The sequence below is a fragment of the Erpetoichthys calabaricus genome, chromosome 1 (assembly GCF_900747795.2).
Source record: "Erpetoichthys calabaricus chromosome 1, fErpCal1.3, whole genome shotgun sequence".
Classification (NCBI taxonomy): domain Eukaryota; kingdom Metazoa; phylum Chordata; class Cladistia; order Polypteriformes; family Polypteridae; genus Erpetoichthys; species Erpetoichthys calabaricus.
Genome location: NC_041394.2, coordinates 340,630,675 through 340,645,427, shown reverse-complemented (window position 1 = coordinate 340,645,427; position 14,753 = coordinate 340,630,675). Strand labels below are relative to the sequence as shown.

At 40.9% G+C, this 14,753-nt stretch overlaps 1 protein-coding gene and 1 pseudogene across 2 annotated transcripts in view; both read right to left on the bottom strand.

The window, feature by feature from the left end:
* The window catches only part of LOC114665629 (gastrula zinc finger protein XlCGF26.1-like), a 249,425-nt gene that overhangs the window by 9,133 nt on the left and 225,539 nt on the right, over window positions 1-14,753 (bottom strand). The gene's annotated exons all lie outside the window — the stretch shown is intronic.
* LOC114668236 (zinc finger protein 850-like) overlaps window positions 1-14,753 on the bottom strand; it is a 103,569-nt pseudogene that overhangs the window by 56,022 nt on the left and 32,794 nt on the right.

The window sequence follows — 14,753 nt, the reverse complement described above, 5'->3', positions numbered from 1 at the left end:
CAGCACACAGGCTTGGACAGATTTCTGGCAGATGAAATTTAATGTCAGTAAACGTAAAGTGTTACACTTAACAAGTAAAAATGTTAGGTCTAAATACACAATGGGAGGTCTGATAATCAATAGTCCTTATGAGATGGAATTAAGAGTCGTAGTGGACTCTAAGCTACTGACTTCCAGACAGTGTTCAGAAGCCATTAAGAAGGCTAACAGAATGTCAGGTTATATAGTGCCCTGATGTGTGGAGTACAAGTCACAGGAGGTTCTGCTCAAGCTTTATAACACACTGGTGAGGCCTCATGTGGAGTCCTGGGTGCAGTTTTAGGGTGCCAGACTACAAAAAGGGCAGAGCAGTGCTAGAAAAGGTCCAGAGAAGAGCGACTAGGCCGATTCCAGGGCTAGAATTATGAGGAAAGATTTAAAAAGTTGAGCCTTTACAGTTTAAGCAAAAGAACATTAAGAGGTGACCTGACTGAAGTATTTAAAATTATGGCAGGAATTAATCCAGTGGATCGAGACGTTATTTTAAAATGAGTTCATCAAGAACATGGGAACACAGTTGGAAGCTTGTTCAGGGTAAATTTCACCCAAACATTAGGAAGTTTTTCTTCAAACAGAGAACTTGGAATATGCGACCAAGTAGTGTAGTTGACAGTAGGACTTTAAGGACTTTTTTTTTTTTTTTGGAAGAATTAAGTGAACAGGACTGGTGAGCTTTGTTCCAGTATGAAGCTTGTATTTCCACACCTCCAAAAGCTCATGAAGGCAGCGTGAGAGATGCCAACTGGCCCAGTGGGTTTGTTTTCACTCATCCAAAATTAAAGAGCTCATGGCTGACGCCATCTGACTAACAATTGTATGCTATTAGTTTAAGATGACTGTGATTGTCTGTTAATGGAACTGCACTGCTTGAGAAATAAATGCAGAAATGCAGGGAATTTCAAAGACTTCACCAACTGTTCCTTACAATTCTACTTTTGTGTAACACTTTTTACTGAGGACAGGCTTGGAGTGTTTGAACAAATTTACAGCTACAATGCGAGAGCAGCAAGTTGCTAAACCTTACAACATTAACAGAGATAACAACCGACATTAAACACACAATATAACACACCCCTTTAACTCCATTTCTGTGTTCCTAATAAAAAAGTACAACCACAATCCCCAAACCCTAAACTAATGTTTACTTTTACTTTTCACTTACTTTTTTTAGCCTGATTTATAAATGGCCGCTCATGTTCCTCAATTCTAACAGATGAAATGCCTTCAGTCTTTTTCGTGTCAGGCTGTGATGATTCAGACTTCTCAAGGACAGACGGCTCTGATGATGTACAGGGTCTGCTGTGAGAGGAGACTAACCCGGTCACTGCTCCATCTTCACCCCCACACTCTTCCTTGACATTCTGCACACTTTTACAAATGTTTGTCTCAATGCTGACAGACGTCTCTTCAGCCTCTTCTTTAATGCTCACTAACCCTGTCTCACAGTCCTCCTCCTCCTTAATGCAGAGACTCTCCTGTTGAGGGTGGATGGACTCCCACTCGCACTCCTCCTTAATACTTACAGCCATTATTTCTCTGGAATTTATGACAGCCTCACACGTCTCCTTTCTGAAATTCATTTAGATGTAATCTGAACAGCAGCTTTTTCAATCTCTCTGTAGAAAAAAAGTAAAAGATTAATTTTAATTCTATTAAAAGTGCATCATTCAGATGTAACGACATTTACATTTCATTTCACAACACCCTCTCAGTTAAGGTTTACATAAAGCCAGACATTTTAAAACATTAACAGCAACTTTCTGCATATGAACTATTCAGATGTCATACAAAATTTGGAGTGAATGTCCAATAGACTGGAGGAAAGCACCTTCTCACATAGTTGTGGATCAGCAGTATTCTTCTTCATCTTTTCCCACTTCTATGTGATGTTGATGTGTTTGATCAGCCGTCCCCAAACAGCTCAAACCTGCACCCCCTCCCCAGGCAGAGCCTTTTCCTTCAAATCTTTTTATTTTATTCATTCTCTTCAGCTTTGGCCTCCCTCTCTCTCTTTTCCCCTGGACTTCCAGTCCCATCACTCTTTTGCCCACATATTTATTTACCTTAATGACGGAATCAATCCCAGTCAGCAGTATTCACTACTTGGATTAAACACAGATGTACTGTTTGGGTCCCAGAAATGTGTTATGTTTTTGAAATGTTTATACAAGGAGGGCATCAGGATTGTGTTAAGAAACAGACGCATGTCAAGAAGGGGAGAATAAAAGAGGAACATAACTAGGGCTGGAAGGTATACTGGCTCATACCGAAAACCGTTTTTTATTTTTATTATGATATGGATTTTTCTTATACAGCAAAACCGGTTTAAATAGCCTGAACAACATTCGGAACGTGGTACAGCGGGAAACTGTTTAAGGGGGGACCATTTTCACTGCTACACAATGTAACGGAGTACATGCATTAGTGGAGGTATTGAGCTGTGAAAATGGACAGAGAACATTCCGAAACTGAAGCAGACGATAAAGTTGAACATGATGACACAGAAGAACATTTTCTGAAAAAAGGAGCCATGTCTGTTGTCTGGAGATACTTTGGTTTTAAAAGGTCGGATGTGCACCAAACAACTATTTACTGCAAATGCTGTCTAGCTAAAATTGTCGCCGGAGGAAGCAACACGAGCAATTTGCTGCACCACCTTAGCCGCACACATGCTTTGGAGTACCATGAATGTATGGAACTAAGATTGGTACCCTCCACGTCCTCAGGTAAAACCGAAAAAGCTAGAGGACACTCAAATTAGACGTCACTTGTAGATGTGTTTGCTGTAGGCACTGCCTACGACAAAAAAAGCAAGCGGTGGATCAAGAGCACCAACGCCATTACAATCCATATAGCTAACGAGTCAGTGGACAGAGACTGTCAACATTAACAGAAAGTGAAGTTGGTTTACAAAACATATTTACTATTTATTCCTTTTCTAAGACATGCTCAGTGCAATACAACTTTGGATGGTTGAAAATATGTTGTCAAAATTATAGTTTAAATTGTTTGAAAAATTTGTTCAATAAAAAGGTTCTATATTTTGACTGCAACTGTCATGTAATGTGATTCCTTCTCTTCATTAGTGTCACCCCCCTTGAGAACTATCACTTTATGGGGCCATGCAAACCTGGATTAATACTCGTGTGCACATTACAATGTTTTTTTGTACAATGTAAAATTCTTATGACAGTGGAATAGGTTATTCTTAGTCAGTCTACTGCAGTAATTGCAGTGGAAAATGTGGTTAACATCCACGCATGCATGGGGGAAAAAAATATTGAATAACGTGAAACCGGGATAATTTGGAAAAATACCGTGATATAGAATTTAGGTCATACCGCCCAGCATTAAACATAACTCTGCTTGAGCACACAGCCTGCAACAGAAGATGGCAAGAACATTTTAGAATAAGCATTTGAATTAAGGAAGCAGATTCTCTTCCCTTTATTAAATGTATTTATTTATTTACTTACTTATCTTTTCTACTATTAAAGTTTCACTATATTGGCCTAGCTCTCTGTCTCATGGGTTGGGGTTGACTTGACTTGAACCTAGTTTTGTAAAATTTGACTTGCTTGTATGGAATGTTGTTTGATTTTAATAAATTCAATAAAATGTATAAAAAAAAATAAAAAATAAAAAAAAAGATGACAGAAGGTGAAATAATGGATTTGCTAGCTTACATTGACACGTGTCACTGATGAGACTTACCTTCTACTTACTTGGTGCAGGTTGGACAAAAACCTTTGCACCGTCACTGATGTAGTAATTGATTTTATCAAATCCTTTGTTCCCACTAAACATTTCAAAGTGGTTTGTTCTGTTTAACTGTAACAGAGCTACAGTGGGTACAGAAAAGAATCAGACCCGTCAAAATATTCACATTTTGTTGCTTTGCAGCCTGAACAGAAGAGACAACTAAAAAATATTTCTCCATCTGTATTTACTCAATACAACTTGTAACAGCCAAGTGAAAAGATATAATAGTAATTCTGGTTTTTATTTTTATTTTTCTAAATTGTTTCTGAGATGGTTAAAGGATCAGCTCCTTCTAAAAAGTCCTCGTAGACTCAATCAGGTGTAACTAATCTCCTTCTCCATCGCACACCAAGCTAATTGGCTCCCACCGGTGATCAGCTGTAATCATTCCGATTTGTTCAGCTATTTCCATGGCATCCCAGTGCTTGGAAGCGCAACTGAAAGCCAACAATCAACTCTGGGTGGTCAGGCACAGTTAGAAGATCTCAGGGATAAAGTTGTGCCAGTCCATTAACCTGCACATCTTTATAAAAAGGGAGGGCAAAAACACAAACCGGGCACACAAGAAATCATAAACAGGCTGAGGGTCAAATCCATTCTCTAGGAACTGTAACACTGACCAAACATGTCTGTTAAATTCTCGAATACTCAGTAACGGACAATCCTGGATTGTACTTTATACAGAAATAAGATTTTACCACATTTTAATGTAAAACATACATTGCTTCATCTAAGCAATGTATGCAAATGTATTTCCGCATTGGATTTAGACGATTTTAGAATGTCAGTCCGTGTAGATAAACACAAACCGATGATGACGGCCGCCAATCTTTGCCAGTTATTAACAATTTATATTTCTATAGGGGAGTTAACGGAGGAGTAACAGCAGCATGACAGCACTACAATTCCCTCTCACTCTGTTTTTCTATACTCGTTCTCAGCTCGTATCCACTTCGACTTTTCTCCAGTTTGTTCAGTTCGCTTCTCTTTAACTAATCAATAGTAAACAGTAATCAACAGCCCGACTGACTGACTCCTCGCTACTTTTTCATGACAACGCGAATCGAAAGAAAATCAATGCGCTGTGTACGCAGTGGCCGCCTCGTCGTGCTTGTCGATTCGAGGGGGACGCGAATGATAGAATACACGGAAATAAATAAAGAAGCGGAAGAGGCGACGCACGCGGGGCACACGTAACTTCGAGTCCGGGGATATGTTAATATACAGGAACGCGTGGCTCGCCTCTGATTACATTAAATCTCAGGGAACCGAATGAAAACTCACACACCCATAAAGCGTCGTTCACAAACCCCGAGCACTTAACCTCTGTCTGGCAGTACCTTTTTCAAAGTCGTTCACAATCCTAGTTCACTTGCAAACATTCGTTAACATCTAGAATCATCTTCCGTACGGCCGCCTACGAGGCTGCTGTTGTCTTCAATTTCTGTCGCTCCAGATGACGTCACTCGGGCCGCCTTAAAAAGGTCGCGCATCCAATTGGTATCCTAGTCCACCTCAGGAAGCAGTGGGAGGTAGCAACACACGAAAAAAAATGTGTTATTGAATTGAGCTGACGTATATGAGACGGAAGAGAATTCCCGAGTTGAGGAGCACTATGAGAAACGCTCAAGCTCCCATAGAACAGAGTTTGATGTGCGGTACAGAAAGTAGAGCTGCAGATGAGGATCTGAGTGAGCGAGAGGAGTGTAAGTCTGGAGGAGTTCAGTGAGGTTGTGGAGAGCTTTAAATGTTAAGAGCAATATTTTGTATTGCATTCTGTAGTTAACAGGGAGTCAGTGAAGTTGAGAGAGAATAGGTGTAATATGTTCAGTGGATTTAGAACAGCAGATTATTATCCTGGCAGCAGAATTTTGAAGAAGTTGTAAGCGTTGGCTAAGTTTTTGTGAAATGCCAGATACAATAGCATTGCGGTAATCTATACGTGAGGTGACTGGAACATTAACCGATACTTCAGTACTGTGTTGCGTAAGAACAGGACAAAGTCTAGAAATGTTTCTGAGATGGAAGAAGGCAGTCTGAGAAATGTTAATTATTAGTGTATAAATGGATATAAATAATTGCATTTAAACGATTCACCAAAATCTGTTGTTTATGTAATTATTAGTGTATAAATGGATATAAATAATTGCATTTAAACGATTCACCAAAATCTGTTGTATGTAAACGATACGGTTTTAAACGTTAGTTTTTTCATCAGAAAACCCGGTTTCCACGTTTGCCTGTACAGTATTAGTTTAAATGGCACTTTTGCCACTCGCAATATGGTGTACACGCTGACGTATCGTGTCGACTGGGCAACACAGTGAATGCGGCGTCTATCTATATATGTCTATGTGTCACTACCCGATCTGCGGTGCCTGCCCCAGTCCCCATCCGATTTGTCTCGCACATGCACTATCTGCTTAATTAAAATTCATTTCACGATGCTGCGCACGCAGATCGGGAAGCGACATGGTCTCACATTCAACTAAGGACAGGTCCGAACAAGCTTACCATGAGGTTGATATCCTTTTCTGATGTGCATGTGGTATGGCTGCTAGTAATATTATTGCAGTCCATCCATTTGCGTTCTATGGACCACTTTACATAGATACGTTTATCATAATAACGTGACAGGAATATACTCTGCGACATTGCACCTCCCGTGTTGAAACATACAGTAATAACCTGATTCAAACTAAACGTGTACGTGTAACGTCGGCTCGAATGCTGACATTGACTGCCTGCTGCACATCTGCTTAATTTGTACTGCAAAGGTTACGTCGATAAACAAGCAATATCTGCAAAAAGTAAGGTTGTTATGATGAAAGAAAAAAATCACTTTGCTGTCCCAATATAAGCTAGAGTATTTTTCAGTTTCTTTGTTACACCTTGCCTGATGAAGGGGCCTTGCCTTGAAAGCTTGCATTTGTAATCTGTTTACTTAGCCAATAAAATGTGTCATTTCATCCTACTTTCTCCTGTATCAATCTATGGCTAACACGGTGCAACACTCTGCTGCTATAGTGTATAAAAATAACATTTTTTCCAGTTTAAATAATGACTGAATTTGAAGAATGGGGGCTGCTATTCGAGCCAGACAAATCATCCACAGCTCAGAACTTCGAACTGTTCAAAGTAACGAGTGTCGTGTTTAAATTTAAGTTCCTTTTCAGTGAAGTTTGGTGAAAGTTGCCCGCTGTTCGCTTTCATCGGAAATCCCCAGAACAAGTCTTTGTGACGTGATGAAGCTTTCCTATTCGCTCTCAGCTCTAGAAGGGAAAGCTGATTGATGGATGTAGTGACCAATGATAGCCATAGTTTCAGATGCCGGCAGCAAGGGTTACTTATCTCTAAACTAATGTTGAGACTGTGCGGTTTTGATTAAAATTAATGGTGATTCCAACCGAGTTCAGTCAGTCAGTCATTACCCAACCCGCTGGAGCCAATCCCAGCCAACACAGGGCGCAAGGCAGGAAACAAACCCCGGGCGGGGCACCAGCCCACCGCAGGGCACCCACACACACACACACACACACTAGGGACAATTTAGGATCGTCAATGCACCTAACCTGCATGTCTTTGGACTGTGGGAGGAAAACGGAGAGCCCGGAGGAAACCCATGTAGACACGGTGAGAACATGCAAACTCCACGCAGAGAGGACCTGGGAAGCGAACCCAGGTCTCCTAACTGCAAGGCAGCAGCGCTACCCACTGTGCCACCCCCAGTGAAAGACTAGTGTGGTGAAATTCAAAGTTAAAATAAAAAAAAATTGTTTTGTTTTCATTTTTATTTTCTCATTTTCATTTAGTTGTAGTTTTCAGTTTTTTATATTTTAGTTCACGAAATTTTAAGACATAGTTTGTTTTAGTTTTCATTAACGGGAAAAACACCGAATAAAACTGAACTTGTAATAGTGAAGGTGGTGGTTGGATGGACAGTACAAACTGCCTAAGTCTTTGAGTAGTGATGTAGACTTAACTGGCTCATTTCAACAGAGTTAGAAAATAGAGATTGAAGGCTGTCCGGTTAGTTTAAAAGAGCATCAGGTCAGGTCTGGGAGCATGCACTGGTACAGCGTGTTGCCACACCCACCCCACAATGAAGCAGCTCTGGAACCGGTTGGCAAGTTCAAAGGCATACCAGTCCCACCCTCTGGAAATGACCTTCTATCTACTGCCGGCAGGTGTTACGTGGGCGCCCCCTTGGCCTCGTCAACCCACTCGGGTGCTCAACAATGAGGATCCTGTGAGCTGGATCACCCTCGGGGAAATGCGCCACATGGCCGTAGTGCCATAACTGACTCTCCCTGACAATGCATGTAATGTGCCTCATTTGGGACTTTGTGAGCAACCACTTGCTTACACAAAGTCAGACCAGCAGTAGTACCCAAGGATTCTCCGAAGAAACACAGTACCAAAGGAGTCCAGTCTTCATCTCAGGTCACTGGATAGGGTTGATGTCTCATAGTTAAACAGCAAGACAGGAAGCACCAGGACTCTAAAGACTTGGACCTTCGTCCATTTGCATAGATATCAGGAGCGCCACACACCCTTTTCCAGTGACCTCATGACCCCCCGTGCTCTCCCAGTCTGTCTACTGACTTCACAGGAAGAGTAAGCAGAGACATGAATGTCACTGCCAAGGTAAGTAAACCTCTCAACAAGGTTGACACTCTCTCCACAACAGACACACTGCTAATGGCTGTGCCCAAGAGGTCATTTAAGGCCTGGATCTTCATTTTTATCAGGATACATGCAAGCTCACACACTCAGACTCTTTGCTCCACCTCTCGAGAGCCCCAATCAGAGCCTCCATTGACTTCACAAGGATCACAGCATTGTTAGCAACGTCAAGATACAGTAAGTGAATCGTTCTTCACCAACAGATGCCCCACAGCTGCTGGACCCCACACCCTTGCCCAACATCGAGTCCATAAAAGCATTGAACAGGGTAGGAGCAAAAACAGACCCCTGGCGAACCCCAGAATCAACTGGGAAAAACGCAGAGGTTCTGCCACAACTCTGCACAGCACTCACAGTACCACTATACAGGCCAGCCATGATATCCAGCAACCTCGTGGGGATCCCACAAAGTCTCAGGATGTCCCACAGGGCAACTCGATCAACTGAGTCGAAAGGTTTATGAAAATCAACAAAGGCTGCAAAGAAACTCTGCTGATATTCACGTTTGCGCTCCATGAGAACCCTCAGTGCTAGGATGTGGTCGATGGTAGACTTCTTAGGCGTAAAACCAGACTGCTCACGTCACTGATAAGTGAGTAAGTAATCACGGATCTGTTTGAGGATGACCCTAGTGAGGACCTTTCCTGGCTCCAAGAACAGTGTTTTCCCTCTGTAGTTGCTGCAAACCAGGCAGTCACCCTTCTCTTTCAAGATAAGGATGACAAGTCTTGTTTTCCAGAAAATTGGGAAGATGGCCAACTCCCAGATGGAAGCAAAGATTGCTTGCAATGCCAGGAGGAAAGCCTTACCACAAGACTAGAGAAATTCACCCCGTATACCACAGATCCTTGCACCCCCCCCCCCCCCCCCCCCCCCCAGCTAGTTCACCCCCTGTGCAATCTCAATGTGACTGGGGGTTTCACAGCTAATTGGAGGATCAACCTCAAGGTCTGTGGACCCAGAGATATCCAACGTCTTAGCCAGAGGATCGGCTTTGAAAAACTGATCAAGGTAGCCAGCCCAGCGGGTCACAAGAATATCAAGTGATCCAAATGCATATTGTTTTAGTGAAGCAATTTCAAAAATCAAAATATGGAAAATACTGGCAAATAAAGAACAGTATATTGGATAAATGAAGATTTGGTTAGAAACATAACTGCACTTATTGATAGACTTTGGCATTTTGCAATTAAAACTACAGACCACGAGAAACATAACTCAACAGTTCATCTGGAGAGAACGTCTTACTAATCTAAAATTAATAACAGCATAGGAAATCCACAATCCTTATTTTCTTCTGTTGATCGCCTTTTAAACGCAGATCTATTAGCAGTGAAAGCATCAGAGGCTAAAAGTGAAGGTTTAGCAGTATATTTTAAAGAAAAGATTAATAATATTAAACTTATTACAAAACTGACTTCAAATTAAAAATGTGTTGAGCATCAACAAGGTCAGCATTATGAACTAAGCTAACTTACTTCACTAAAATTAGCTCATCTGAACTTCGTAGAATAATTACTCAGTTAAAACAGTCCACTGGGGTATTTGACTGCATTCCTACAAGCTTCTTTAGAGAATTTCTGATCTTCTTAACAACATTCTTGAAATAGTAAATTTTCATTAGATTTGGATGAATCGTGTAAAATGCCAAACTGCTGGAATTAAGCCTTTGCTCAAGATAAACACCCTTGATTGTTGTATCTTAGACAATTACAGGCCAATCTCCAATTTGCCTTTATCAGAAAAATTCTAGAAAAAGTAGTTTTCAGCAATTAAGTGATTTTTTTGAATAAAAATTTTATTCTTGATAAGTGTCAGCCAGTTTTTAGGTCAAATCATAGTACTGAAGCAGTTCTGGTGAAATTAGTAAATGATCTGTGAATTAATGCAGATGTAAATAAAATATCTGTACTTGTTCTGTTAGACTTGAGCACAGCATTCGATACCACAGATCATGATATTCTTATAAACAGCCTTAGCAGTGGGGAGGGCTGTCAGGTACTGCCTTACACTGGTTTAAATCATATATAACTGGAAGGAAATTCTTTGTCAGTCATGGAAATTGTGCATCAAAAATACACAATAATCAATATGGTGTAGCACAGGGTTCAATTTTGGGACCATTATTATTTCCACTCTACATGCATCTGTTAAGCCACATAATTTCAGAGTATAATATAAATTACCTTAGTGATGCTGATGGCACACAGCTCTACTTTATCCATTGTGCCTGATGACCCAGAGGCTCTAAGTCAGTGTTTACCAACCTCGCTCCTGGGTGTCCACTGTGGCTGCAGGTTTTTGTTCCAACCAGATTCCTAATCAGTGACAACACCTGATAGCACTGATCTCATTTCATTAGCTGGGATTCCTGAACGCTCTGAGTAGTGAGAAAAACACTATATAAATGCAAAGAATTAATTATTTTTCTTTTATTCTACAATCAGAAAAGCACAGCAGCATGTTCTTTACATTTATAAGACATTTAGAAATATTTCTGCTTTTGCTATAGATTAAAATGCTTAACTCTCTTTTGTTGAATTCATTATATTTTGCCCTCTGTGCAGTTTTTCCCCTTTGTTGTATCTTATTAATGACAATTAAACATGAGCAGAGCAGACACGCTGGCAAACAAAACTGAATAATCAAAGGCTGCAAGTCAACCAGTGCAATTTGTATATTTTGTAAAGTACTTTTATTATTATTCAGTTTATTATTTTCTCTCTTCTTGTCTTTTTAACTCTTATGCCTCACACTGAGTCGACTGCATCTTCAATTTCGTTGTTCCTTTGTAAAAGTGACAGTGACAATAAAGATCTATCTACTTTAGCATCAGACCCACTAAGAAGTTCATAATGGATTAATTAAATAATCAGAACACCTAGAAAAGTAGAATGCAAATCAAGATGAAAATATTGTTAAAAAGAAAAAAATACATTACTCCCATACACCTGCTTGGTACATTTATATATTTATTGTGGCAGAAGGCTGGGGGCCAAACCCAGCCGGGACGCCCGGAAGGAGATCAATACTTCCCCCCCAGGCCGTGAGGGGGCAACCACCCTGGATAGCAAGGGGACCACGGGGAAGTACCAGGGAGGCTCAAACCCATGGGGGGTCTGTGGCTATGACCAGGGGGTGCCCCAAGCCTCATAAAGCCCCGGAGATCTACACTTCTACCACACCTTGGAAAGTGGAGGAAGGACCTTCCAGCGATGCCCGGAGTGCTTCCGGGTGCTCATGTGGCACTTCCGCCACACCAGGAAGTGCCGCCAGAAGAATGTCAGCGAGCACTGGAGCACATCCGGGTGACTATAAAGGGGGCCGCCTTCCTACAGTCGAGGAGCGAGAGTCAGGAGCTGAAGGTGGATGAAGCTCCAGCGACAGGAGGAAGAAAGGCAGCCCACGGATGTTAAAAGGCCCGTGTAAGGGTGTTTGGTGCTGGAAGCACTGTGTGCGTGCAGGACTTGTGTTTTGGGACCTTTGTTTAAATAAACGTGTGCGTTTTAGAACTCCCGGTGACTGCCTGAACTCCTCATAATATATATATATGACTAAACATAGTTTTCTATTTTCTATATTATTCCCAAAACACAGAACTTGGGAAATAGCACATCACTTAATTAGCCCAGGAGTCTAATTAAAAACAGAAGCTTGTTGGAACAAAAACCTGCAGCCACAGGGGGTCCACAGGACCGAGGTTGGGAAACACTGTTCTAAACCCTTTAATCCACGGCCTTACTAGAAGAACAGAATGGATGAATGTGAATTTCCTTAAACTAAACAAAGAAGAAACAGAATTCTCCGTTATTGTCAGCAATAAGCAACATGAGAAACTAAGAAACTGAATCAATCATCTGGCTCTGCAAATCAAACCAGAGGTTAACAATTTAGGTGTTATTATTGACTCAGACTTCAAGTTAAGATCAGATATTAATAATATTACCCAAACTGCCTTTATCCAGCTAAGTAAAATTGCAAGGTTAAGATCTATTATAACATTCAAAGATGTTCAAAAATGAATACATGCATTTGTATTTAGCCTACTAGATTACTGCAATGCTCTCCTATCAGGACTACCCAAGGACATAAATCGGCTACAGAGTGTCCAGAATGCAGCAGCAAGAATTTCAACTAAAAGGAAAAATATGAGCATATACCCACCAATTCTAATATCTTTACAATGGCTGCCAGTGTCCTTTTGAATTGATTTTAAAATACTTCTTATATATAAAGCTTTAAAACAATCGGATTTGCTCGTTTCTGTCTTCTGACTGTGGCCCTCCAGAGGTTTATTTTTCTCCTATGGCCATCGTAGGAGTTTTTTTTATTTTCCTCTCCTCCATGTCAGCTGGTCAAACATTCACATTCAGAAATCAAGAACTTCATTTCCATCCTAAATCATCCGAAACCACTATAGACTGTTTTATTTGCTTTTGTTTGAACACTCTTGGCCTTACCTACATCTCATAATGCCTGTTTCCAATTCACAATCTTAGATCCACCAATTCTGGTTTACTTATTATTCCACAATCAAAGCGTAAAAGAACTGGTGTGGCAGCTTTCTGTTCTCATGCACATAAAATTTGGAATAATTTACCAATGGAAATACAGCAGGCTAAATCTGTGGAACATTTCAAAAAACTTACAAAACCCCATTTTTAAATCTGGCTTTCCTGTAATGATATCATAATATGGTGATCTGATAAGTTTAGCTCTTTGATGTATTAATAAGTTCCCAGCAGCATTCCATTTCTTTTTTATGTTTCTTGTCTGCCATACTGTGTGGTGGTGCCTTGTGCCACCCACACCTGCTCAGAGTGCTCTGTTCTGCAGTCACCTGGGTACTGGAGGACATGAGGAGGCGTTGGACACGGTTATTGATGACAGTAATGACTGTGCCCAGTGAAGGGTGGGCCACCAGATGACTGATTGTAACCCTCCAGAGGTTTATTTTTCTTCTATGGCCATCGTAGGAGTTTTTTTATTTTCCTCTCCTCCGTGTCAGCTGGTCAAACATTCACATTCAGGAATCAAGAACTTCAATTCCACCCAAAATCATCTGAAAATGCCATGGACTGTTTTATTTGCTTTTGTATCATTTCATTATCTTTTAAAACATTAAACTTTTTCTGCTAAATTGGTTTCCTAGGTAAAATGTACAAATATACATGTTTATTTGTATATATACACAGGTGCTGGTCATAAAATTAGAATATCATGACAAAGTTGATTTATTTCAGTAATTCCATTCAAAAAGTGAAACTTGTATATTAGATACATTAATTACACACAGACTGATGTTTAATCAAATGTTTACTTCTTTTAATGTTGATGATTATAACTGACAACTAATGAAAGTCCCAAATTCAGTATCTCGGAAAATTAGAATATTGTGAAAAGGTTCAATATTGAAGACACCTGGTGCCACACTCTAATCAGCTAATTAACTCAAAACACCTGCAAAAGCCTTTAAATGGTCTCTCAGTCGAGTTCTGTAGGCTACACAATCATGGGGGAGACTGCTGACTTGACAGTTGTCCAAAAGACGACCATTGATACCTTGCACAAGGAGGGGAAGACACAAAAGGTCATTGCTAAAGAGGCTGGCTGTTCACAGAGCTCTGTGTCCAAGCACATTAATAAAAAGGCGAAGGGAAGGACAAGACGTGGTAGAAAAAAGTGTACAAGCAATAGGGATAACCGCACCCTGGAGAGGATTGTGAAACAAAACCCATTCAAAAATGTGGGGGAGATTCACAAAGAGTGGACTGCAGCTGGAGTGAGTGCTTCAAGAACCACCACACACAGACGTATGCAAGACATGGGTTTCAGCTGTCGCATTCCTTGTGTCAAGCCACTCTTGAACAAGAGACAGCGTCAGAAGCGTTTCGCCTTTGGACTACTGCTGAGTGGTCCAAAGTTATGTTCTCTGATGAAAGTAAATTTTGCATTTCCTTTGGAAATCAAGGTCCCAGAGTCTGGAGGAGGACAGGAGAGGCACAGAATCCACGTTGCGTGAGGTCCAGTGTAAAGTTTCACAGTCAGTGATGGTTTGGGGTGCCATGTCATCTGCTGGTGTTGGTCCATTGTGTTTTCTGAGGTCCAAGGTCAACGCGGCCGTCTACCAGGAAGTTTTACAGCACTTCATGCTTCCTGCTGCTGACGAACTTTATGGAGATGCAGATTTCATTTTCCAACAGGACCTGGCACCTGCACACAGTGCCAAAGCTACCAGTACCTGGTTTAAGGACCATGGTATCCCT